General features: G+C 41.0%; 1 pseudogene; it reads left to right on the top strand.

Moving 5' to 3' along the window:
• Positions 1-27,546, top strand: part of LOC117553416 — a 102,880-nt pseudogene that overhangs the window by 38,268 nt on the left and 37,066 nt on the right.

The raw sequence follows: 27,546 nt of genomic DNA, 5'->3' as shown, positions 1-27,546 counted from the left end.
TGGTCCCCTGGTCTCCATGCTGTGTGTGTCACTCTTTAGTGTCCCCTGGTCTCCATGCTGTGTGTCACTCTTTAGTGTCCCCTGGTCTCCATGCTGTGTGTGTCACTCTTTAGTGTCCCCTGGTCTCCATGCTGTGTGTGTCACTCTTTAGTGTCCCCTGGTCTCCATGCTGTGTGTCACTCTTTAGTGTCCCCTGGTCTCCATGCTGTGTGTGTCACTCTTTAGTGTCCCCTGGTATCCATGCTGTGTGTCACTCTTTAGTGTCCCCTGGTCTCCATGCTGTGTGTGTCACTCTTTAGTGTCCCCTGGTCTCCATGCTGTGTGTGTCCCCTGGTCTCCATGCTGTGTGTGTCACTCTTTAGTGTCTCCATGCTGTGTGCGTCACTCTTTAGTGTCCCCTGGTCTCCATGCTGTGTGCGTCACTCTTTAGTGTCCCCTGGTCTCCATGCTGTGTGTGTCCCCTGGTCTCCATGCTGTGTGCGTCACTCTTTAGTGTCCCCTGGTCTCCATGCTGTGTGTGTCACTCTTTAGTGTCATCTGGTCTCCATGCTGTGTGTGTCACTCTTTAGTGTCCCCTGGTCTCCATGCTGTGTGTGTCCCCTGGTCTCCATGCTGTGTGCGTCACTCTTTAGTGTCCCCTGGTCTCCATGCTGTGTGTGTCACTCTTTAGTGTCCCCTGGTCTCGTTGTGTTTTGAGCTTCTGCAGCTTCTAGTAAACGGTGCACATGTTTCGTCATGTGTTTTGGAACATATCTGTTTGCATCGTTTCTGAAGCTGCATAGAGTTTCTCCTAATGGAAACGTTTTGAGCAGTTGAGGCACGTTTGTCGGCCACCGTACAAAACACACTTAAACACAGTATCTCAAAGAGAGAAAACACATTTTATGAAAGGTGTTTTATGATCCGATAACGAGGAGGAAACAGCTGCCATCATTAGTTGGCATCACTAACGAGTCGCAGCAGAAGTGTGTCAAGGTTAACGAAGGACAAAGAGGAAAATCCATAATTTCCTCTGCGTGTCCCGCCCCCCCGCTGATCATTTCAATTAGGTCGTTCCTCAAAATAGTCATGTGTCCCGAGGCACCGTCACAAAATGTGGCCCGTTAATGAGCTGGTGATGAGCTGGTGATGTTAATGGAGGATTCATGCAGGTGGAAAAGCAATTAGTGGGTCTGACGTCCTGCTGAGCGCTGAGGTTTTTACTCTTCAAGAGACACTTTCATTCAATTCTTCTTATCTCTATAAACAGATATATGAAGAAGCACTTTGTTTGCATCCATTTTATAGTTTGGAGTATTGACCAATCATGTTTGAGCAGGCTTTGGTTGCATACATGTAAACAGTCAACCAATCAGCTATTCTCCAACATAGACATGTGACACAGGATAATTATGAATTCATATTCAGAAATTATTGGATCACTAATTGTAATCTTGGGATATCAAATCAAGTTTTATTTATATCGCACATTTATAAACGATTTTTGGTGGAGCCAAAGTGCTGTACATATAATAAAAATAGCCTACAGTAGAGACACTTTACAGCAAATACAACAACACAGATTGTTCAGAATATCAGTATGAGAAAAACGACACCCTCTGTCCTTAGACCCTTTGTCCTTAGACCCTCTATCCTTAGACCCTCTGTCCTTAGACCCTCACATCGTACAAGGAAAAACTTCCAGAGAAAACCCACAGTTTAAAGGGAACATGGGAGAAACCTCAGGGAGAGCAACAGAGGAGGGATCCCTCTCCCAGGACGGACAGACGTGCAATAGATGCCGTGTGTAAATCCAAGAGATAATACATTTTACAGCATATAGACCGAATGTTAGGAAATGCATGTGTCTGTAATAAGAAGATGAATCCACGAGGATGTCAGCTACAGTCCTGTGGAAGCCATCAGGGAAGCAGCATGACGAGACCCAAGGCAGGACCGCAGAGACAGGTTCAGCCACGACCCGAAGTCCACGACTTAATCCAGAACTCAGGATAGAGGATCCAGGACACAGGACCACAGCAAGAGGATCAGCCTCGACTCCGGATCCCGGCGTAGATATAGATACAAAACAAGAAAAAAGATTTGGCTGGGTTAATCGGAACAAGAGAATACACAGACACAGACAGAGAGGGAAAAGGTCATTGGATAAAAGTTATTCTTGATAACCCTCTAGAAAGATCTCATGAACTTCCCCACTCAATCTATCAAGACCCGAGCAGTTCTATTAGATATAGATAAGAAACGGAGAGAGGGAGCACAACATATCATGTATTATTTAAGAAAATGTACATCCTGTATATCGAGTGTACTTTTACTTTTGGTGTTTCCTATTATACTTTGATGCCACTTTTACTTGAGTAACATTTTGAGTTATTTTTTTCTACATGGTTGGACTTTTTTACAGTTGAGAAAGAAATGCTTCAGTACTTTATTTTTTGCTATTAATATAGAAGTAATAACCACAAACATTACACACAAGTTATGTATGTTGCTGTTTAATTTAAGCTTCACTTCAAAATTGTGAGCTCAGAGTGCCAGTATCTGTGTATTTGTTTGGTGTTTACTGACTGTTTCCCCCACTTGGCAGCTTAGAATTCCTACAGGACATGAATGCAGCACCAGCTCTGAATTGAACACCATAAATAACCTGTTAACGAGACATATGATTTCACAGACATCGTTAACAACAGGACTAAATCTAACGTTTATCATATAAGTTATATGGCAACACACACACACGCACGCACGCACGCACACACACACACTTCCTCCCTCTTTGTCCTTGCTGTGGGATCCTGCGCTGGCTCTGTGCTGCCTCCTTTCAGCTCGATGTTTAATGAAGTCGTTTTTCTGTTGGAGAAGTTTCCTCTGGGCCTCTGACAAACTGTTTCGTCACCGTGTGTACCATCACATTAGAAACACGTCTGTTGGAACCGAAACAGCTTGGAACAGACGCTCCGTATATTTGAGGAAATCTGGGTGAAGAAGGGAAGCTCGCTGCTTATAGACTCGGCCTTTCCAGAGACTCACAGGCATTTTAAAGAAATACTGCATAAGTGATTTATTTATTGTGATATGAGACTAGATATCGTCTTACATTTTGAATACCGTAATCAGGGTTTTTTCTAGAAAGCTAAAGTATGAGGGCTCTAACGTCACTTCCCGGTGAAAATACTGTATTAGAGCGAAGCTGAACATAACAGTGTCTTCATGTCTTAAAGCTGTCGAGTCATATATTGCACCTCAAACAACAAATACATTTATTTACTTCCTCTACAGAAAAAAGGACACTAAAAGAAACTCTACTTTACAGTATTCTGAAACGGCTCATTGTTCAGAATGAGTATTTTTTGTACATTACGTATATTTTGATGCTAATACTTTTTTTACCTTTACTTAACATTTCTAAATCCCGACTTTTACTAGTATACTTTAAGACCATAGTATTTGTACTTTTAAAACAGTGACGGATCCGAGTACTCCTTCCAAAACGGAAAACAACCCTAAAGTTATGTGACTATAAGCCAGTTGTGAAAGAGTTTAGTTTAAACTAAATAAAGAGACTCTGAGATGGTTGTAGTGGAGCCGTACCTTTCTCAGTTTATTTTTCAATCTCAGTCTACTGTAAACACGTCGCTGTGAGCGGGGTCTCTCTGTCTAAACCATAGGTCTAAACGTCTCGTCGCTCTCAGGATGTTTGGAGCACAGAGAGGCCGTTTGAAGTTGTTTGGCTGCCGGGTTTGTTTGGATTGATGCAGCTGAGGCTGGCAGGCTGTGAGCGCTGGGCCGGTACCCAGAACACATTTAGAAGTTGAAAAGGTGTTGATGGGAGAGCCTCTGCATAGATGTGTAAAGAGAACTGGATACAGCGCTGGAGGCGGGACTCTGTTCATTCCTATGAAAGTTGCTCTGTGGAAACAAAATGGCCTGACTCTTGAGTACAAAAATATCGGATCTGCGGCGCCCATTCATAAGCCCCACCTCCTGCCTTTAAGCCCCACCTCCAACATTTAAGAACCGCCTCCAACATTTAAGCCATGTCTCCAGTAGACTCTGTAACGTCTGGTCTTGCCCAGTCAAATGAATGGAGAGGGAAAATAACTCTGGATCTGGATTGTAGCGCATTTTACAACATTTAGACCTTTTAAAAAAAAGGGTAACAAATATAAATACGCTGATTTACCAACATCGCTTTCCAAATTTAAATCAATGAGAACAAAGTCTTTATGGGACCAAATGGCACCACCAACTAACACGGAAGTAGTAGTACCACCGACTGGCCACCACGGAAATTAGAGCCTGTTTTGTTTTAATGAAATCATGACTTGAACATTTGTCTGATAAGTTTCCAACAAAAAACCTTCTGACTTTGTAAAGCTGAGTTTCTATAGTTTACCTCATTGTAACAAAATCCTGTCAAATCTAATCTCTAATTTTATCCTGATAAAGATCCTCTCACTGGAACATTTGCATTATTTGTGCAGGATTTAAATGTCACATTAGCATCGTGGCTCTGTGCTTTGTTGGTCAACAACTTTGGTCCAAACTGAAACATAAGAAAATATATTTGATGGATTGTTGTGAGATAATATAATAAATATATATTCATAGTCCGGGATGGATCCCTCTGACTTTAGTGAGCACTGACTTTTCCTTTATCCAAACCAATGTATGTTTAGTTCAGACAAAAATATCTTAGGAGGAATAAAGCTATAAGCCATATGATTTGTGTTCTTGTGGCTTTTAGTTTTACCTAATCATCATGTCAAAATGTGTCCAATACTTTTTGTTGTATGTCCAAATAGATGAATAACATTCCCATCAGCTTCAAGTTTACTTTGTGTTCAGTGCTGATTAGCTAATGATAGCATGCTAATGCTAAATGTATGGATTATTCTCCCAAAGCAACTAGCATGTAGATTCTTCTCTCAGTTTTTCCTGTGACTCAATTGAATTCAACATTAGTTTTCTGTTTGAAATGAAACCAGATCTTTGGCTTTTTATCTTAAAATTGTCCCAAATTCATAAAGTTGAAAGCTTGAGCCTGTTAGCTACTGAATATCTAACATTGTACCACTTTGAAGCAAAACAAATCCTAACCTGACAATTTTGGGATTCATCTACTACTTTTAAAACAAATGCAAAAGTATTCCCCCAATACTTGAAATAACTTGATGTATAAAAGTTCCTTTTGTGAACATCATCTACCAGATAAAGTTGAAACGTGTGGATAACATGGACACAGATGTGCAGAAATAACAAATAGTAAATCAACCTATTTCTTTTCTGACATGCTGCTCTGCTTCTGTTTCAACGTGAGAGTGATTGATTAGCACAGGAGATAAAAACCGGCCTGTTGTTGAGCTGTAGGCACACGTAATAAAACTTAGCCTAAACTAACGTGGTGTCTGCAGAGTGTTTGGCTGCAGCCCAGAGAGGCTGCTGATGGAAACTGTAGCCGGTCAGATCCATTATTCATCCGCTCTCCCCTCGGGACAGATCATTTGTTTCTGACAACAGATACAGGTCACACATGAGTGCATGAACACACACAAACACACACACACACAACACAAAGCTGTCCAGTCTTATCACAGTTCAGCGCAGTGAAGCCGGTGTTAGGAGATGTAGAACAGAGACGTTACACTGCAGTTAAAAATGTAAAACCATGACCACACAGAAGTGAGTGTGTTGACTGACAGGAGGAGGCCAAGTCCAACCTTAGTTAGATCCACAATCCCATAAACTGTCCACGTTTTATGATGTGAGCACATTTTTAGAAAGGTGAACTAACACAGAGGTGCATTTGAGTCTAAAAGAAAATAAGAGCAATAGAAAAGCAACTCGGACATACACTCAGGGATTTGGATCGGCTCCAAAATGAAATGCCATGTTCCTTTGCTCATGCTACACCTTTCCACCAAGTGTTGTGAACATTGGACCAGTAGTTCCTTCGTTACCCGGCTGAGAAACAAACGGGAAAACCATGCTGAAAACATCACCTCCTTTGGGTTTAAGACATAAACCCAATCCTTATTAATAGGCTGGTGACACATACTTATAGAGTGGTGCAGGAATGAGTCCTATAACCTAGAAATAGGTCAGCATGTCACCACTTTCTGTTCCCTGGCCTAGAAGTCAACGGATTTTTGAATGTGTTTTTGGTTGTTATCCTTGAATAAGGTCTGTGGTTAACTCAAGCTGAAGATGATTTACGGTTTGTTTTACCACATCGGTAAATACCCCACTGTTGAATTTTAAAACGGTGGTTCCTAACAAGTGTCTAAATGAGACGACTAAACGTTAGCTTAGCAGTGGTGACGTGAAGTCATGTGACCGTGCTGTAGTTCCTTAATAGCCCAACATTAGCCTCCTTTAGTTTAGAGGTGGTGACGTGAAGTCATGTGACCGCGATGTAGTTCCTTTATAGCCTAACATTAGCCACCTTTAGATTAGCGGTGGTGACGTGAAGTCATGTGACCGCGATGTAGTTCCTTAATAGCCCAACATTAGCCACCTTTAGATTAGCGGTGGTGACGTGAAGTCATGTGACCGCGATGTAGTTCCTTTATAGCCTAACATTAGCCACCTTTAGATTAGCGGTGGTGACGTGAAGTCATGTGACCGCGATGTAGTTCCTTAATAGCCCAACATTAGCCACCTTTAGATTAGCGGTGGTGACGTGAAGTCATGTGACCGCGCTGTAGTTCCTTTATAGCCCAACATTAGCTGCCTTTAGCTTAGCGGTGGTTAAGTCATGGACATGCACTGCAGAAATGCTTTGAATACTGGATTTGCCTTTGATTTGTCTTAAAGACGAGACAAGATATCGGAAAGACATGCATGTCCAGCTTTTACCAAACAGTTACCGTCCAGCAGAAAATCTCAGTTTGGATCATGTTATTGAATCAAACCCATTGTACGTTTTTTACCTATTTGAATTGTTTTTTGTCATCGACTCTTATCTTTTTGGCCCGATCTGAACATGCATGCCAAATGCTTGCTTCTAATGCAAATCAACCCTTCAGAAGAGGAAAAGGATTAGCCTCATTTGGAGATATTTGTTCCAGCAAAGATTTTTGTTACAGTTCTGAATACATGGGCAAATATTTTTACTTTTTTTATGGAAAGAAGATTGTTGTACTCAACCCTACATTAGGGGATGGTGGTATTGTTTTTGCCGCTCTGGGTCATTTCAGTTTAGTCCGTTTTCCTGCCTTCATTCCTGGCATGCACATATGAAATCCTCCTCTGCGCAGATTTGCTTATTTCATGTTTTATCCTCCTTTTAGAGCCGTAGATAATCCACAGCTTCTGTTCTTTACCATTTATAGCTAAAAGGAAAAGATTGATCGATGAGAAGTGCTTCAACCCTGAGGCCTGTGTTCGGCTGATGGGTTTAGTTTTCCACTGTCGGTTTTCTCCCAGGAATTTTAGGTAAAACTGACTTTTTATTTCTCGAACGCCTGCAGCGCTGTGACGGGGCGCTTTGATTTCCTGTTGGTGGTCTGGTAGTGGATTTCTAAGTTTTTACTTGAGTGTATAACTCCAGCAGGAGCACTTTGATGATTGACTGTGCCTACTCACAAAGGTCACACTGTTTCCTCCACCAATACAGAACCAAAGGCAGTTTGGAAAAGTTGTTATTTTTTCCTCCATTTGAAGTTAAACAGTTTTTTCTCTACAAAAAATACCAGAAGGACAATAGATCGTAGGAACTGCAGAAACAGGGAAGTTAAGAGAACAAGGTTTGCAGTTCAAGAGAAACAGTGTTACATATTTTAATACTTTAATTGAATATATTTTAAAGCTGCTTTGTTTGCTTACTCTTTATGGAAATGTAAGATAAAGGTGTGATTGTATTCCCTGTTTTGTGTTGCAGAATTCAGTAGAAGATAAACACACTTCCATAACTTAATTACAAAATAATATGAATGGTGATCAGACCTTTTACACCATTACTGGTGACCCTTACAATGAGGATTCAGTATTCTGGTTTCTCATCTTCCAACTTTATGTAAAATGTTTTGTTTAAGTTTAGGTGCAAAACCTGTTTAGTTGAGGTTTAGGAAAGGTTGTGATTATTTCAACAACAACAACAATCCTGACTGGAAAGACTCTTCTATCAAACCTGAACTCCTGCAAGAGATTTAAACTCAAATCAAGGAGTTTTTCCAAAATCTTGGTCCTTACATCTCAGACAAAGTTTAAATGCAAGACATGCCTTAGAGAATCATATGGAAGAGGATAGGGGCCACATATTACATTGTCTGGGGATCAGACCAAAGTCAAATTTTTTTTTTGAGTTCTGACTTACAAATTCTGAGAAAGAAATGTGACTTATCCTGACTTTTCTAACAATTCTGAGATTAAAATCACAATTTCTCAGTTCAACGTCAGAATTCTGAGAAAAAGCTATTCTGACTTATTCTGATTTTTTCCCCCAGAATTTTTACCTTTTTCTGAAAAATCTCACAATACTGACTTCTTTCTCACAGATTTTCAGAAAAAAAAGAATATTTTTCAGTATTCTGATCAACAATCTAGCATCAGAGCTACTTAAAACATGCTGGATTGTAAATGATAGATTATACCACTGAAGAGGTTTAGGGCCACGTGAATCTTCTGACTGATGAAGTCTGAATTCTGACTACTGTACCTCAAAGATCTGACTTTAATCTCAAAACTAAATAAAAAATCACCTTTGGTAAACCCCCCCCCTCCAAGAAAAAAAATCACATATGGCCCTAACCCTCTTCCGTGGTTTAACCCACAATCCAGCATGTTTTCGTAGCTCCGATTAAGGTCTGCTTTTCCTTTTCCTGAGAACTGAAAGGATCTGATTCTACAAATCTCTATTTAATGATATCTAAACAGATGTATACTTTCCACTGTTCTCCTCCATTAGAGTGGAGGACATCCTTGATAAAAGATACCATCATGCAGCCGGAGGTTTACAGTAGCTTTAGCCGGCATGTTATGACAGCAGAGGTTTTATCTGTCAGGCCTGGTTAGACCTCTAAAATGTAAAACACACCAGCTGTTCATCGTCACAATATGTTTCTTCCCTGAGCTCAGTCTGCCAGGCAGAGCTTGCTCTCTCCTGTTTCACTTTGACCGACAGACCTAACCTCCAGCAATGGTCATAATGCTATGGATCCTCTTGCCTTAAAATCACTGACTAAGACTTAAAATCACTGACTAAGACATTGACCTAATTATTTTTTGTTTGTACGTTTAACCAATTATCGTATGTTAACTTGTGACCTTTTATCGCCTAAAACAGACAAAAGAAAACTTAAGAAAAGGTGGTCATTATCAAAGTTACTATACACATACAGTAAAGCACCTTGAAAATCCCAAATCAGTTCGCCTTAATCCCTTTTCACTGTCATAAATCATCAGTTTCTTTCATTTACTAACAAAAACATTCCTCACTCTTAGATGTTTAGTCATGTTTTCCCTTGTATAACCCTCTCTAAGAATATCCAAACACTGCTCTTTAGTGGGGGGCTAACCCTAATCCTATCCCAGTTAACATACACAGTCTCCAAGTACAATCAGGAAAGAACAAACAACTCATCCAACGAATGGAGATTTAACATCCTCAAAATCTGCCAGTACTCTCCACCCTACCACCGAGCCACCCGTGTCATTTTTTTAATTGGCCTCAGCAATAAAAACCGGAACCCCAAACACACCGTCAATGAATTTGCATCACTGCCCAAGCAATCACCATCTTCCCCAATGCAGATTTTTATTTCTCCCTCCTTAACTTTTCAGCAACAGTAATCAACGACTAATAATCAACGATAATTTACTTATTTATCCGAATAGTTATCACCGTAATAAACCATATTTAATCTCATCTTAATGTACAATATTACATTTTACATTCTGTTCTTGTACATATCATATTCTATTTACGTGTTTATAGACTTCTTGCACTATTTTTTATTTGTATTTCTGTATTTTATTATATATGTTGCGTCGTTGGAGGAGCTCGGGTCATAAGATTTTCATTGCAATTTCTACACCGTAGCTTATGACATTAAAACCTTTGAATCTTGACATACGATAGCCAGACACTTTCCAACACTCACAGCTCTTCAAAATTCAACACAGAAGAGGATAATTTCACTTGGACCACCACCACGACCACAGCCAAACACATACAGTATTAAGGAACTGGTGAAACCAACTCCAACTCCATGACATAACTACACACCCACAGATTGGTGTGAATGATTCCTGATACAGAACCCCAACCCCAACCCAAACCGAACGCCAACCCAAACCGAAAACCAACCCAAACCGAACCCCAACCCAAACCTAACGCCAACCCAAACCGAACGCCAACCCAAACCCCAACCCCAATCCTAACCCAAACCTAACGCCAACCCAAACCGAACGCCAACCCAAACCCCAACCCAAACCTAACCCTAACCCTAACCCAAACCAAACCTAACCCAAACCTAACCCAAAGCCTAACCCCAACCCAACCCTAACGCTAACCCTAGCCCAGTTAAATCAGTTCAGTTATTGCCTTCTTGCTGGTGATCAACATTTATTTTCCGGTGCTTTTTAAAGAAATACCAGCCCAGACTGGTCACAGATTAACCTGCCACACCCTCCAGTCTGAGCGCCTGGTATTACCCCCGCCTCCTCAGACTCCCCCTGGCATCAGGAGAGGAGTTGGTGGGGGGTTATTCGTTGTGACACATTCTGGCATGGGCACCAGTTCTCAGGGCTGGGCTAATCCTCTTATTCAGGTTCCGGCTACGGGGGGGTTTCTTCAGCGAGGAGCCGGCCACTCTCCGCTGAAGAAACACACTGACACAGTGGTGGGCTCTTTCTCTGCACAGACGCTGAGCAAGAGTTCTCCATACAAACCATTCTCCTCATTCACTCTTTTCCAGTAAGCCCCTCTTCCCATCTTCACTTCCTCCTCTTGATTCGTCCTAATAGTGGAGAAACAAATCCCCCCAAAAAGCCTTTAGTTTTTCAAGATACCCCCACCCGAGGTGGAACAAAGCACAACCATGTTTTTTCATTACTTTAACGAGGACATATTATTCTGATTTTCAGCTTCATATCAGTATGTAGTGTGTCTACTTTAAAGAGTCCTCTCCTGCTGATGTTCAGTGTATATCAGTATGTAGTGTCTCTACTTTAAAGAGTCCTCTCCTGCTGATGTTCAGGTGTATATCAGTATGTAGTGTCTCTACTTTAAAGAGTCCTCTCCTGCTGATGTTCAGGTGTATATCAGTATGTAGTGTATCTACTTTAAAGAGTCCTCTCCTGCTGATGTTCAGGTGTATATCAGTATGTAGTGTCTCTTACTTTAAAGAGTCCTCTCCTGCTGATGTTCAGGTGTATATCAGTATGTAGTGTCTCTACTTTAAAGAGTCCTCTCCTGCTGATGTTCAGGTGGTATATCAGTATGTAGTGCCTCTACTTTAAAGAGTCCTCTCCTGCTGATGTTCAGGTGTTATATCAGTATGTAGTGTCTCTACTTTAAAGAGTCCTCTCCTGCTGATGTTCAGGTGTGTATATCAGTATGTAGTGTCTCTACTTTAAAGAGTCCTCTCCTGCTGATGTTCAGGTGTATATCAGTATGTAGTGTCTCTACTTTAAAGAGTCCTCTCCTGCTGATGTTCAGGTGTATATCAGTATGTAGTGTCTCTACTTTAAAGAGTCCTCTCCCACTGATTTTCAGGTGTATATCAGTATGTAGTGTCTCTACTTTAAAGAGTCCTCTCCTGCTGATGTTCAGGTGTATATCAGTATGTAGTGTCTCTACTTTAAAGAGTCCTCTCCTGCTGATGTTCAGGTGTATATCAGTATGTAGTGTCTCTACTTTAAAGAGTCCTCTCCTGCTGATGTTCAGGTGTATATCAGTATGTAGTGTCTCTACTTTAAAGAGTCCTCTCCTGCTGATGTTCAGGTGTATATCAGTATGTAGTGTCTCTACTTTAAAGAGAAACAGATTTTTTTTTTTTATAAACCTGAACATCAAGGAGTCCAATGGAGGCTGCACTTCCCTAAACACAAATACATATGTCAAACACACACACACACACACACACACACACACACACACACACACACAGTAATAGAGCCTTGCAGATGTTCCATGTCAGAGCTCATGTTTACATTGTCAGGTTTCCATTTCAACCTGAACACACAGCTTCCTGTCTGTCTGTCTGTCTGTCTGTCTGTCTGTCTGTCTGTCTGTCTGTCTGTCTGTCTGTCTGTCTGTCTCTCTGTCTGTCTGTCTGTCTGTCTGTCTGTCTGTCTGTCTGTCTGTCTGTCTGTCTGTCTGTCTGTCTGTCTGTCTGTCTGTCTGTCTGTCCGTCCATAGTCTGTCTTATTGGCCACAAACTTTTGCCTTGAGTTCTGACTTTTCCTCTGGAACAGGAATGGAAATCTAATTTAGTTATTTTATTATTATTGTTGAAAATTAGAAAAAGACACCTTAACCTTTAACGAGACTGCTCAAACAACAGTAACACCAAAGGTAGGATCTCAATTCACAAAAATATAGGCTTCTATTTTTAAATTGGCACCAAGGTGTTTATTATATTATTAAAACAAGTATGTTGAGTGTTGTTGTGCTGTATCTTGTGAGTATTACATGCTTGAAGCATTGCTGAACGTGGGTTCAAACACATGGAGCTGTTCATGGCTTTTAATTATAAGTCCTGTATTTGAACATATCCAGTAACTTTCTAACACCTCATCTTTTAAACTGCTCATTCAATCAATTTCACATCTATCCAAGCCTTTAAAGAGCTCTACATTTGGTATAAAAGAGGACATTTTGTTGTGATAGCAGTGCCAGAGGAAAGATAAAATCATCAGTCATCATCCTTCAAGATAGTCAAATATGAAAGTTCTTACAATCTCTCCAGCTATCTGTCTCTGTGACAAAGTGTTGGACTGACAGGAGAGGAAAAGCTCCGCCCTGAGACGATAATGCTGTAAAAACATCCTAAAACCTGCTTCTTGTTACTTGAACTCCTCACCTCTGCACTTTTACACTTAGAGGTCGTGACCCCGCCACAGTCTGAGTGTTTGAAGGCGGTGGTTAAGTGAAATCAGCCGCGTGAAGAACGTTACCCGAGCGAGGAAATAAAACATCAGGGGTAGAAAAACGATGTCACCTCTTGCTCATTGTTTCTCTCCCGCTGCCTTTTGAAGGGAACGAGCTGCAGTAAATCAGACTTTCTATGTATGGTCATGCAATGAATCATGGGAAAGAGTTTCTGCCTCATCGGGAGGTTTAGTTCCACTTTGGTGCTCGGCCATTCTTTTTATTCCTCAAAACCATTAGTCTTCACAGCTGGAGTTAATGTTCCCACATTTAAACCCTCTTTAGATTTAGGGATTACACTTTCTACATTTTTACTAAAATAAAAAAGGATGACTGTACCATTCTGTGATGTTCTACTTGAAAAGCTTTATTCACTCAGTCAATGGAGTGGTGCAGAGATGCTGTTGTGTCGTAGTGGACCCTGAAGGCAGCATCTCCCTGGTTCCCCCTACAAAAATCCAATGGGATTTCTCCATTGGATTTTGCGCTATTGCAGAAAAATGTGGCAAACAATACATTTTTAACACATAGATGTTGGTCCAGTCTCTGAACACATATGAGGTATCGTAGAACTCGGCAGGAAGGTGATCTCAATTCTGATTGGCTTTCATGACACTGTGTCCCATACGTGTACATTTCTATTCCGAGTAAAACAATTTGACCTGATCCTCTAGAAGGCTCCATTTCATCTTTAAAGAGGCCCTGTTATGCTTGTTGGTGTTTTCCTTCCCTGTAGTGTGTTTGAGAGGTTTTAGTGCATGTAAGTGGTCTGCAAAGTCTGAAGTCCCTATGTTTCCTCCATATGGAGTTTCTCTCCCCCCCCCTTGTCTGAAACACGCTTCTATTGGCTAGCACTCCAACACATTGGCTGTGGCTGGGAGTCTTTCAACCAGAAGGTTTTAGGATTGATCCCAGCCCACGCAGTCAACATGTCGATGTATCCTTGGGCAAGATACTTAACCCTGAGTTGCTCCCGATGGCCAACGGTGTGTGAATGTTAGTTCCTAGAGTAACATACACTGCTCTGTATGAATGGGTGTGAATGGGTGAACGACATGTAGTAAGTATGTAAAGCACTTTGAGGGGTCTTAAAGACTGGATAAAGCGCTATATAAGTACAGTCAATTTTACATGATAGGCAAAGGGGCGGGACATCTCTAAGCGGTCGACTAATCACAACACAGCCGGCCAGACAGCAGGATTAAGATCCATGCTTCTGGCTAAATATTGACCTAATCCGTTGATCCCTTAACTTTTACAATTGGTGGAGTATTGAGAAAGTCATTCAAGGCAACGTTAATGTACATTATGTGCTTGTTTTGCCAATGACGGGTTAAGATTGTTGTCACATGTCTGACCACATAAATGAAATGACCCTACAGAGAAACACATTCTCGTTGACTCACTCGACATTGACGGTGCAGAAAGGATAACATGTGCTAGCCATTACAGGACCAATTTCTAAAAACGGTATCCCCATTATTTACTTGGAGACAACAATATGAGAAAATAGGATCCAGGTTTATAAATAGCAAAGAAGTCCATTTAGAAGATGCTCTCGATCTTCGAATCATATCCCATGATGTTCAATATGAGTCTTCTATATTATCTGATCTTTTACAGCTAAAATGTCGGGATTTTTGTGATTGTTTTTGCACCTTTCTAAACCTGAACCCTCCACACAAGTATCAACTGCTTCATTCAAAAACTTGTATCCATACCTGCCAAATTATCTTATTTTGTAGTAGTAAAAAGACATGGATCGTTTTGATTTACACCACGTAGAAAGTCCTTCCATCTGCTCCCTCTGCAGGACGATAAAATCCACCCGCAGGAAGTTTTAAAACCCAATCCGATCCAAACTTTTAAAGTGATTGCGATCTCTTCTTAACTCTTAATCTAAGCAGATCACTGGAAACCACGAGAACTTTACTTCCTGTTTGACGGTCTCCATGTTGAAGGTGCTGCCCTGCAGACTGTCAAACATGTAATCCTGGATTAGAGCGATATCTCAGAGGGAACAACGCCTCCCAGCAGGAGACCTCATCTCCTAATTTACTGCAGATTAATTCTGAACCCACGTCAAACAGAGCAATGTAATTTGGGAAGAAGGTTCTCAACACGCGAGAGAGATTTGAGTTTGAAACTCTTGATGGCATTTTGGTTGGTTTGACGCATTACACTTTAGTTTTAATGTGGATTTGAAGAATCTCTATAGGGAAGGCATCAAAAGCAAGTCGTTCATCTTTGGAGGATACTAGCGACCGCCACCCATTGACTTAACCTGGAACTTTTACACTTTAAACGTTATAAACATGGCCAGCAGGCATTGTTATGTTATGTCACTGGTGGTAACAGCAACTCCTATGACCAATGAACAAACGAAACACCTGTACAGATAGACCCCAGCCATACGAGGACGAAAACGGCTAAACGCATAGGATTAACGCAAACGCAATCGCAAACAAGCTTCCGTCCACACGCAATAGTTATCCGGATAGTGTCTGTCCACACGAGACCGCTCCGTTTAGCTCCAACCGCTGGAGAAGCTGCAGTACATATGCAGGAGCCTGTACGTGGTGCTGTAACTTCCTCCACAAAAGCAGCGAAGAAGCATGGTTGTCATGGTTGCCCTTCTGTTTATTCTCCGCGGTGGGGGCCGAAGGAACCGGGCAGAGTTTTTCGCCAGTCAACGTGTATTAAAGTTTAAATCTTCCGACAAAATTATAAAAGTGCCGGTCAAAGGTCTTCTTTGTTATTTATTGAGCTTTAAAACAAATGAATAACGAATCTATATAATATAATAATAAAATACATGGAGCCTCTCTTTTTCCACCCTCTCTTCGGACAGCGCCAGTGTCTGTTTCATGCAGCAGCTGATCCAGTAATGAGTGACCCGGCCGACAGTAAAAATAAACATATTTATAACTAGTGTAGGTAGTTTGAGAGGTGTCTCCGTCCTGTCAGATTAGACTTCACTCGCGTTTATGTCCATATCGAGAGAAAGATAAATAATCTGAATTCAGTGTGCAGTTTACTTTGACGCGGGGGTGAGCAGCAGAGGTGGGGAGAGGCGGGGCTATTGCCTCATCATTATCAGAAAATGATCGCTGAAGCTGCAGTACATATCCACAAAAGCAGCGAGTAAGATCCCCCCCGGATGTGTAAGTCTGTAGTAGATGTTGCACAAAGAACTGTAGCATGGTCAGTAGCGTCCGGAGCACGATAGCAACTCTGCGATCCGCCATTGTTGTTGTTGTTGGTGGCGAAACACATCAGCAATGGCGCGGGGTACGCGGAGGTGAGCAGCAGAGGTGGGGAGAGGCGGGCTATTGCGCAATCATTATCAGAAAATGATCGTATAGGGCGTACACACGGAGCTGTTTGACCCCCCAGAGCGTTGCGTATGCCGTTCTATCCACCTTGGGACCCGTTATCGTTTCCTCAGTCGTTTAGTGCCGTATGCGGTCGTCCTCGTGTGGCCGAATGGTCTATATGACACTAAACAGTAACGCAAACGGCCGTGTTTTGTCCTCATGTGGCCGGGGCATATTATAGTTGAGATCAAAATGAAGGTTGAGTTTGAAGACAGCTGATCCCCAAACAAAGTAATCACGTAAATGTTGGGAAGGGCACTGCCAAGACTAGTTTTTGATATCATTGTATGCTGTTATATTCAAAGGGGCAGTCTGATCTTACACAACACATTTTTCTCAAATGTCAGACTTTTTCTCAAATTTCTGACTTTTTCTCAAAATTCTGACTTTTTCAAAAAATCACAAAATTCTGATTTATTCTCAAAATCGGACTTTTTCTCAAAAATCTCAAAATTCGGACTTTTTCTGATTACTTCTAAATGTTAATAATCATTGGTCCCTGGCTTGAGCTTCAACATCAGGATCCATGTATTTGTGATCCTCTCCAGAAGTAGTCATCAGAGCATCAACTAGTTCCTGAGCAGTGTCCTTCACATGCTGATATCCAAGAGAGGGAGTTACACAGTCACAAGATGGAGGAATAGAAAGCAGTATTCAATGTTTACTTCAGATTAGCTCCACGTCAGAAATGAGCATGCTTGATGTCTATCTCCATAGAGGCTGAATCATCATGTTAATCACATAGCTATCATATGCCTCAAACAGTCCTGATGCTCTTCTAGGTAATCACACATCCTGTCATGTTCACAGCTACAGTTGGGACACCTTTGTTATCATGTGTACTCTGATACTGGAAGAGGACATTCAGTGTTTTCCCAACATGAGTCAAACCCTATATGTTTTTCCCCTTTGGAAAAATTTCCGTCGATAAATTCCCAACATTTTTCCCAATACAGTAACTTCTTGTGAACGCACACCTCATGGCGTCACTGTGTTTCCTCTGTGTGTCATGTGACCTCTGTGTGTCATGTGACCTCTGCTCTTTGTCTTTTGTCCCTCGTTGCTCTGTTATGGTAATGAGGTGTCGTTCTCTAACGGCCCCTCAGGCCCCCGACTCCACTTCATTAACGTGACAGATGCCCGGACAGCCGCTCGGACAGCCGCTCGGGTTAATGATGTTGCCTCCTGACATCTCGCCGCCAAGAAAATATACATCAGGAGAGGGAAAGTAGTTAGTCTGCAAGGGAGGGAGGAAGGAAGGAAGGAAGGAAGGGAGGGAGACGTATGCTGAGAATAAGGCATTAATATTGGATATTGTGCGGAAAAATTGCCGTTTTGTCTTTGGATTTGGGATGATTGCTCACTAGAGTTTGGTTTGTTTTGTTGGTTGTGGAGCCTACGAGGTCTGAAGCGCTGGTACACCTCTCAGTCATTAAATACTCTTTAATATAAGTATTAAATCTACCATCTGTGGGGTGTCATGAACCAAAACGTTCCTGTCTCTAGTCCAGCATCATGTCATCTCTCATTCTCTGTCATTTCCCTAATAATGACTCCCTAATACGCCCCAAAAAGCCATCGCTACTATGCCATTAAAACAAAGACATTTCCACTGTTTTTTTTAAATTGCTTCCAAGAGAGGTTGTGATTTTTGTGTTTACATCTAAAGAGCACCTCAAAAATGTCTCTTTGAGTCCAGAAAGCCTTATTCGTTTTAGTTTGACTACCTCTACCCTTTATTCACCCCACAGGGGAATTGTTATTGTTAGAGTAGATAAAAAGCATAATTAAAATAAAGTCTAACATATCATATAAACAGGCAATCACACGATAATACATTAAAATCAACATTTATAATCCTTTTATCAGATCCAGAATCTTCTCGAAGACATGTTTTGACTTCAAAAATTGAATTACCAAATGAAAATGACGAGATATCTTACATTGTTGCATCTCCTGCACTTGGACCCACCTTTAGTGTACACTATGTATCTCCTCCAATGCACTCTAATAAAACAGCCTGTGCTCTTCCTGAAGAATACCATGTTATTTCTGCCATGGTTTTACTGTTTGAACGGAGCATTATGGGTTCTACATGCATCCCAACTTGACCCAATATGGACTTGGGATAGCCGCACACAAGCTAGTTAACATAGATGCACTTGTAGATGTTGATGTTAGAGTTTTAGAAGTAAGTTATAAGGAAGGAACGTACCAAAGTGAGGCGGAAGGAAGGTATATTTTCAGAGCGATAAAACAAAGGTAAAACAATTTGTTTTTAAGAGCTGGGATGAGAGGTTTATAGAGAGGTGCAGTGACGCATCCTAAAACCCTAAGTAAGCTACTGGTTCCCTCGACAGAAAGCAATGGGATTTCTCCATAGGATTTTGGAGATATAAGATCTGTGGGAAACTATTTTTTTGTTTTTGTTCAGCCGGGTAATCTCCACATGTCTACCCTACTTTTATAATGTTCTAATCTAATGTCCAGAAGCAAAATGCTAACGTGATGCTATAAAGGAACTACAGCCGAGTCCAGAAGCACGACTTCAACGTCACGCCAACTTAAGATCCATATTCAAACACACAGATTCTAAATGGAACGAGTTGAAGCGTTTGTTTGAACAGTCTGCAGGAGGCAGGGACTTGCTTTCAAGCAGAACAGAAACTAACTTAGAGGAGTGTTCACGTGTTCGGTGTGATGACGTACAACGACCTCCACGACTTCTGTAGTCCTATTCAGCCACTTGGTAACAACCATCGCGTCAACTCTTCAGAAACCACCAGTGGGGTCACTGCTGATGGATTTAATGTGTCTCAACCACAGACTTTAGTTCCAGATATTTTCCTAAAACATGTTCAGAGATCCCGTTGGCTCTGAGACCAGGGAACAGGAAGTGGTGAAGCGCGGACTCACTTCCGGGTTGTAGGACGCGTCACTGCACCACTCTATAGAAAGCAAACCAAATAACAACTCGCTTGTTGTAAGTGACTCAGTGATCCTGTGTTGGAAAGTTTAAAGTGTTTCGGTGTGTTTTTAGATTTCTGACGCTGCTGCTCAATGCTTCCTCAGTTTGACTCGATGTTGAGCAGCAAATCAAAGGAAATGCATACATCACATTACGGTCCAACACGACTATATATATATATATATATATGTGTCCTCTCATGAATTAAAAAAGACATTTGTCTCAGTAAAACTTTGAACCATCTTACAGCTTTTAAAGCTATAGTCTGTGGAGTAGATTCTAAATAAGGTGTATTTAATGATTGTTGGCTGCATGTTAGCTGCACTTAAAGAGCACCTAACCGACTATCTGTCATTAATACTCAATATCAAATCTTTTAAATGACCATTTCTCTTTTTGTTTTTCTCGCAGCTGAAGGATATGCATACAGGAATCAACGCAAGTTCTCCGAGGACATCGACTGGTCGTACGCGGGTGAGTCACACCGGAGGAATTAATAATAATATGTAAAGTATTTCAGAGCTTACCCTCAAAGAGCTCGGTGAACAACAGACTACTTTCTCTTTCACCTGTGTGTATAAAAAGACTGGAATAACCTCCTGTGAGTCAGCGGAGGGTTTGGCGTTTGTTTGTTTTTGTGTCTGGAACATCTGGTGACGAGTGACAGGAGGAAGGTCGCTCTGTGGTGTTTACAGCAGCTTATAGGCTAAAAACACTTTCAGAACACCATTGACTTCCAGACCAGGGGACAGGAAGTGATGTAATGCCGACTCATTTCAGCACCACGTTAGAATGTCTTCTTTCCCCTGGTGTGTGTGTGTGTGTGTGTGTGTGTGTGTGTGTGTGTGTGTGTGTGTGTGTGTGTGTGTGTGTGTGTGTGTGTGTGTGTGTGTGTGTGTGTGTGTGTGTGTGTGTGTGTAGTGTGTGTGTGTGTGTGTGTGTGTGTGTGGTGTGTGTGTGTGTGTGTGTGTGTGTGTGTGTGTGTGTGTGTGTGTGTGTGTGGTGTGTGTGTGTGTGTGTGTGTGTGTGTGTGTGTGTGTGTGTGTGTGTGTGTGTGTGTGTGTGTGTGTGTGTGTGTGTGATGTGTGTGTGTGTGTGTGTGTGTGGTGTGTGTGTGTGTGTGTGTGTGTGTGTGTGTGTGTGTGTGTGTGTGTGTGTGTGTGTGTGTGTGTGTGTGTGTGTGTGTGTGTGTGTGTGTGTGTGTGTGTGTGTGTGTGTGTGTGTGTGTGTGTGTGTGTGTGGGTGTGTGTGTGTGTGTGTGTGTGTGTGTGTCTCTCTCTCTCTCGCCATGCTAATGTTCGTCCTGACCCAGAATCCTCTCTGACCTGGTTCTGGCTCTTTGTCCTCTGGTGGAAAAAGCTCTTAACAGCCAATCAGAGTGCAGACAGAGAGTCATGTGACCTGCTCACAGACACACAGCAGCTGTGTGAGCAACACCACAGCACGTAATTAGCTCAAAAGCTGCAAACATCTGCATCGTTACGAGGATCATCTGGCTTTTTTCTGCTAAAGGAATCTAAATGAAAAAGTTCTTAAACGCTTTTTAATAATACATTAAAATCAAAAACACAAGCTTCATGACTTTAATCTGTGCGTTCCTTCTTATATTTTTATTAAATTGTATCGAGTATTCACCTAAGCCATGTAATAAAACTGAATAATATAATATAATCAAGGCATTTAAAGCGTTACAGGTGGAAGATAATTATTGAATCTTAAAGCTCCTTCTTTTATCTATTCCAAGAATCAACGACTCAACGAAACCCATTTAAACATCCGAAACTTTATTATAACGTAATGGAAAATAGGTTTGACTAAAGACGGGAACAGGTTTTAATAAGCAAATGATAATAATTATGATGGTGGGGGTTTTGGGTGCAGCTGAACCTTGTCGCTGCATGTTCGGGTGTGTTGGGTTGTAAATCTGATAGCTACCTTTTAACCGTCAGACTTTGAGCGGTGGATTTATTAGAGCTGTATGATGGATTCCAATAAAAAAAGAGTTTGTTTCTTCGGGGTACAGCAGATGTTGAACTTTGATTTAAATGTCTTTGTTGACTTAAAATAAACTCCAAAATCGACATATATATTTTTAAACGCATTTCAAAACCAATAGAAATGACTGTTTTGTCAACACTCTGGTTGAGGTTTGGTTAGATTTACATATCACACCTCAAGCAGTGGATATAATGAAGTTGAATGAAAGATTACAATGAGATGATTATTGATTACCTTTTTGAGGAACAGCAGATGGTGACATCCTCTCTGATCCTCCTGCCTGAAACACCTGAACATCAGCAGAGGGGCTTTCTAAATATCATCTGCCTTTTATCCAAATACGCACAAAAAATCCTGAACTTCGACCACCGATCCACCTCCAGAACTTCCAGTACTTCACACTAACTGGATTGAAAGAAAACATGCTGGATTTAATTGAAAAACTCTGAGCAGAAGTGATCAAACCCAGATGTAGCCCTTCTTCAATATATATGAGCAGAAACTCACATGCAATAAAAGTGAAGCTAAAAGCCTGAAGCTGTAGATCAGTTAGACGGGAATATGAGCTGCAGGATTACATCTGTTCGGTTCACTTTGAGGTGCAATAACATGCATACACACACATGCAATTAAAGTGAAGTATAATTTGTGTTCCTGGTTTTCTTACACACTTACCGCGCTGTATTTATTCCATCCGTCATGTCAGCGTTGTGAGAGAGGAAACCTGAGTCTGAACTCTTTGTTTTGAGTTGTTGGCAGAACGCTGCAGGCTTCAGAGTCAAAGTCAGCTTTAAAAAATCTTTGACTTTGACCCTAATGAGATCTGCAAGAGAAAAGATCTGCAAGAGTTGATATTAACATTAAAGCCAGAGTGCAGCAGAACAGCTGGAGGTGATTAGCGTGTTAGCTCAGCGTTAGCACATCTGTAAGTGGTCTTTGAGGAATATGATATAGATTATTTATCCAACTAATGAGACAAGAATAACTCATATGGACTAATTATGGATTTGTGTAGCCTTTTTTCCCCTTCATCCTTTTTTGCATTTGAAGAGGGATTTACTTATTTAATTATCTACGGAAACTGACCGTTTAGCTGTGGTAGAAAACACAATGAGGTACTTGTACTTTAATTGAGTATTTTTTATATTATTCTACTCTATGCTCTTTTTAAATTGTTTGTGATTTTAGCCTTTGTACAGTAGACCATTTACATGCACTAAAACCTATATAGCAGCGGTTCCCAACCTGTGGGCCGCGGCCCTCTACTGGTCCGTGAAAGCATTGCAAGTAGGCCACCAAATACTTTGCAAAACATTATGATTTGTGTGGAAACATTTCATTATTACGATTTATTTTTAATTTGAACCTCTTTTCCTTTCTCTTTCTCGATCCTCCTTAGCAACGGTCATTACAGTCCTTGACAGCGGTCTGTTCTACTGGATTAACAACGTGTCACATGTTCAGAATCGAGTATTCAACTAAACCGTGTAATAAAAATGTCTGTTACTGATGGCCAGCTCCTTTTCTAATTAAAATAAAAAGTTTATTTATTTAGCCTCCGTATTGTTTATGGTTGAATGTGGGCCGCGAACATTTTTAGATTCTTAAGTGAGCCTGAGTTGAAAAAGGTTGGGAACCGCTGCAACATAAGGGGAAATCACCAAAAGCAGAATAGGGCATCTTTTAATTCTTACTCTAATTGTTATATATATAATATTTCAAATATTGTATTCAATGTTATCTTTCTATTGCTCATTCTTATTTACTCCTTATGTATACAGTATATCTTGTATTCAGTTTCTTTTATGTGTATACCTCTCTTTTAGATATTCAGACTCCATGGGTCGTTTTTTTTGGAGTAATTTCCAAGGAACTCCTGATCGTTCCAACGACAGCTTCCTCTGAACTCTTGTTTCTGTTTGCCCTGCAGGAACTTTGAATCAGAACAAGCCACAACCTGCCAACATTTTGTCAAACAATATTGTACTTTCAACTACGCAAGGATACATTTTATTTGTCTGCTTATTTTGAAAACTATTGTAATCTTTTTGTTATCTATCCAACCTGATGCAACATTAAGGGTCTCCTATCATGCAAAATGCACTTCTTGATGTCTTTTCTACATCACTATGTGTCCCCCGGTGTGTCGGGGAACTCACAATGTGTCAGAAAATAAAACCCTCCCTCCGTACCCAAATCTCTAAAAACGGGGGAACAACGGGGCTGATCCTGATTTGCGTCCGATATGACGTAATATCTGAATGTGGGCGGGCTTTACACCCACGGCCCTATCAGAAACGTTGCTATCAGAAACCATGCGCGATGTGTTTTGGACCTAATATGGTCGATGTTTACATTAGCATCGCTAACACTCAGAGCTAACCTGTACTGGGGAGCATGTGTATGAAGAAGCAGGAAATAATAACCTTGTGGTAAACCTGAGAGAGAAAAAGAGTTTGAGCTCCATACTGTTTCAGAAATAATCCTTGATGTGGTTTGGAACATGATATGGCGTTTCATCGCGGCAGTGTTTAGCTGACAATCTGCCGTAGAATCTCCCGCATAAGCTCCGCCCCACTTTAAAAAAAAGCTTTATACCCAGAATCGGCACTTCTCTAATGGCGCGTTTCCTACTGCAGGCCTCGCTCGGTTTGGTTAGGCCTTATTAGGCCCGGCTCACTTTAATGCTGCGCTTCCATTACAGTTTAAGAACTGGGGCAGTTACTATAGTAACGCAGTGTAGGCGGAGCCGTGACGTCATCTTCAATGAGAGCCCCAGAAAAACAACACAGCCGTTAGCTCTTAGCACTCAGAGCTCACAGCTCCTCATATCTGTTCAGAAACTAGACAAAAGTTAATCAAGTACAAACCACAGACCGTCTGTGTCATGGCGAATACAGTCGCTGGTTTATTTATGTCTGTATAGGCCGTTGTTGTGAGTGTGGACGGTCGGAGCATATATAACGTTAGCTTAGCCAAGCTCCATTTAGAAAACACGCATTTTAAAAGGGTTTTTCGCCTGCCGTCTGTCTGCAGACTTGTCAAAGCATTAATTCATGGTTTTTACTAACGAGTATCAGTATGTTGTTACTTCGGCATCATTTTGAAACGTGTATTACAATTAAATCACGGTCAAATATGTTCATCTTGTTGTAGTTGTAGCCCCCTTGCCAGCGATTCTCTCTCTAGTTTAGCATACTCAGCCCGACTCAGCCTGGTTGTTCCTAGGCCCTAGAACCACGATTTTATGAGGCCAGAAAAACTGTGAATTAGGACCCGCTAGCCGGTACTAGGCCAAGTGGAAACGCAACCAAAAACGGACCCCGCACGGCTCGGCACGCTTAAAGCGAGCTCCCCGCTGCAGTGGAAACGCGCCATAACAGGTCTGAAGTAGAGGGGTTTGAGGCTAGAAGGGGTGATCTGTTTGGTATTTTGAGCAAAACACATCATAGACATATTTTTTATATATTCTTATATATCTGAGACCCATGCTTTGCCTAAAAATAGCATGATAGGTGACCTTTTAAAGCATGAATTATAATACATCAATATCATTTGCATAATCTGTATTTTTCGCAAATAATATAAAAAAAAAACAATTGCACTGGTAGGAATGAAATCAGTGTGTGTATAGAATGTGTTATCTCCTATAATATCTCATATGTTTTGGGTTCCCGCCATGGTGTTTGCTTTGTTAGTACCTCAACAGCTTCCTCTGAAACCTTCCGTTTGCTTTTCAGGAACTTTAAATCAGAACAACTGGGCCAAGAAGTTCCCGTCCTGCAGCAACGCCAAGCAATCCCCCATCAACATCGAGGAGAGTCTGGCCCAGGTGAAGCTTCAGTTTCAGAAGCTCCGGTTCGAGGGCTGGGAGACGCTGACGGCCGAAAGGACAACCATCAAGAACGACGGAAAGACCGGTAAGAGATCTCCTGAATCCTTGTGTTGTGCTCGAAAGCTGTTACCGTTCGCTGGTCAATTTTGAGCCATGATTTATCTCAGTCCAAAACACTCAAAAATAATGACTATCATCCAATATTGTTTGAATTACATCATAACTTATTACGCATTCATAACCGTACAATCCTGTTGTAATTTAATTTGATGGCGCTAAAAACATTACACCACATATTTAAGTAAAATGTGATTAAATTCACTCATTATATTCCCTATAGTGAAGAAAGTGGATAATTATGTTATCTGACTATGATAGACTAATATTAGAATACAATTGCCACAGAAAAAGCTCTAACGGTTAAAAAGAGGTGTCAATCATCAAAATCGACCAAGGGGGGCCAGAGATAGGTCTAAATCCACCCAAATGACCCCAGAAGTGTCTTTTTTTTTTTAAATCTCTCCAAGGCTCCATCTTGGGGCCTCTTCTCTTTAACGTCTACATGCTACCACTGGCTCAGATAATGAAAAACAACAAAATAAGTTACCATAGCTATGCGAATTACACACAAATGTACGTAACAATTTCACCAGGAGACTATGCTCCAATTCAAACACTGAGTAAGTGCATTGAACAAATCAATGACTGGATGTGTCAGAACTTTCTCCAATTAAACAAAGATAAAACTGAGGTAATGGTTTTTGGAGCCAAGGCAGAACGTATAAAAGTTAGCGCTGAGCTTCAGTCTGCAATGTTCAAAACAACAGATAGAGCCAGAAATCTAGTGTCGTCATGGACTCTGACCTGAGTTTCAACAGTCACATTAAAACAGTTACTAAATCAGCCTACTATCACCTAACGAACATATCTAGGATTAAAAGACTAATGTCACAGCAGGATTTGGAAAAACTTGTCCATGCTTTTATCTTCAGTAGACTCGACTACTGCAATGGTGTCTTCACAGGTCTCACTAAAAAATCTATTAGGAAGCTGCAGCTGATTCAGAACGCCGCTGCTCGAGTCCTCACTAACACTAAGAAAGTGGATCACTCCAGTTCTGAAGTCTTTACACTGGCTTCCTGTGTGTCAAAGAATAGATTTCTAAATACTGCTGCTGGTTTATAAAGCACTGAATGGTTTAGGCCCAAAATACATTTCTGACCTCCTGCTAAATTATGAACCATCCAGATCTCTCAGGTCTTCAGGGACTGGTCAGCTTTCTGTCCCCAGAGTCAGAACTAAACATGGAGAAGCAGCGTTCAGTTATTATGCTCCAAATATCTGGAACTCCCAGAAACCTGCAGGTCCGCTACAACTATGACTACTTTTAAATCCAGACTAAAGACTTTTCTTTTTGTCGCTGCTTTTAATTGAACTATTCATATCTTAAACTGCACTGTAACTTTTATCCAAGTATTTTTTCTTTTATTGTTTCTTTTATTAGCTTTTCTTTTTAATGACTGATTTTAAATGTCTTTCATTTTTTGTAAAGCACTTTGTATTGCCTTGTGTTGAAAAGTGCTATATAAATAAACTTGCCTTGCCTTGCCTAAAAGGTCAAATGTCACTTGTTTTGCATCAATCTTGATACAGGGTACTTATTATATGTTATGGTTTGGATTCCTAAAGCTTTTAGTCGACCATCCCATCATTCAAGGGTGGGTTTCATAAGTAATGCTTTTTTTTTACTATGTTCAATCTGAATTTACTTTAAAATAAAAAAATCTATATTGATTCTGACTTGTCTACATCCAACTCACAGGTTTATCATTGCTTTGAGAAAAAAGATTATTAATTTTCCCCTTTCTAAAAGTGAAGTTATGGTAATTTGTTCTGGGAATGTCATTTTCGAGCCTGAGACCTGAAAAACAGGCTCGGGCCTTCGTTTTCCAAAGCTGTGTCTTGTGTCAGGTTATATAAAACAGTTTCCTTATGTCCTTCCCTCCTGTGCGTCTGTATTTCTAAAGACAGTTTCTCACAGACAGACACTAAGCGATAAGCCTTTTCCTTATAACGTGGTGTCCTATTGTAAAGGATACAGTTACCAATTCCTCATTTGACAGGCTTGAGAGCCTTTTGAATATTTCCTCGCTCTAAGTGGTGTGACACACAATAACCTGCAGTCTGCATTCAAGGTAATTGTTAAGTGAAATTGTAGACAAGAGAGGGATCTAGCCTCGCCTTTCGGGAAAAGCTCCAAACAGACGAGTTT

This window comes from Gymnodraco acuticeps, unplaced genomic scaffold (assembly GCF_902827175.1).
Source record: "Gymnodraco acuticeps unplaced genomic scaffold, fGymAcu1.1, whole genome shotgun sequence".
In the NCBI taxonomy this organism is placed as follows: Eukaryota; Metazoa; Chordata; class Actinopteri; order Perciformes; family Bathydraconidae; genus Gymnodraco; species Gymnodraco acuticeps.
The sequence above is the reverse complement of the archived record's forward strand: the minus strand, read 5'-3'. Positions and strand labels throughout refer to the sequence as shown.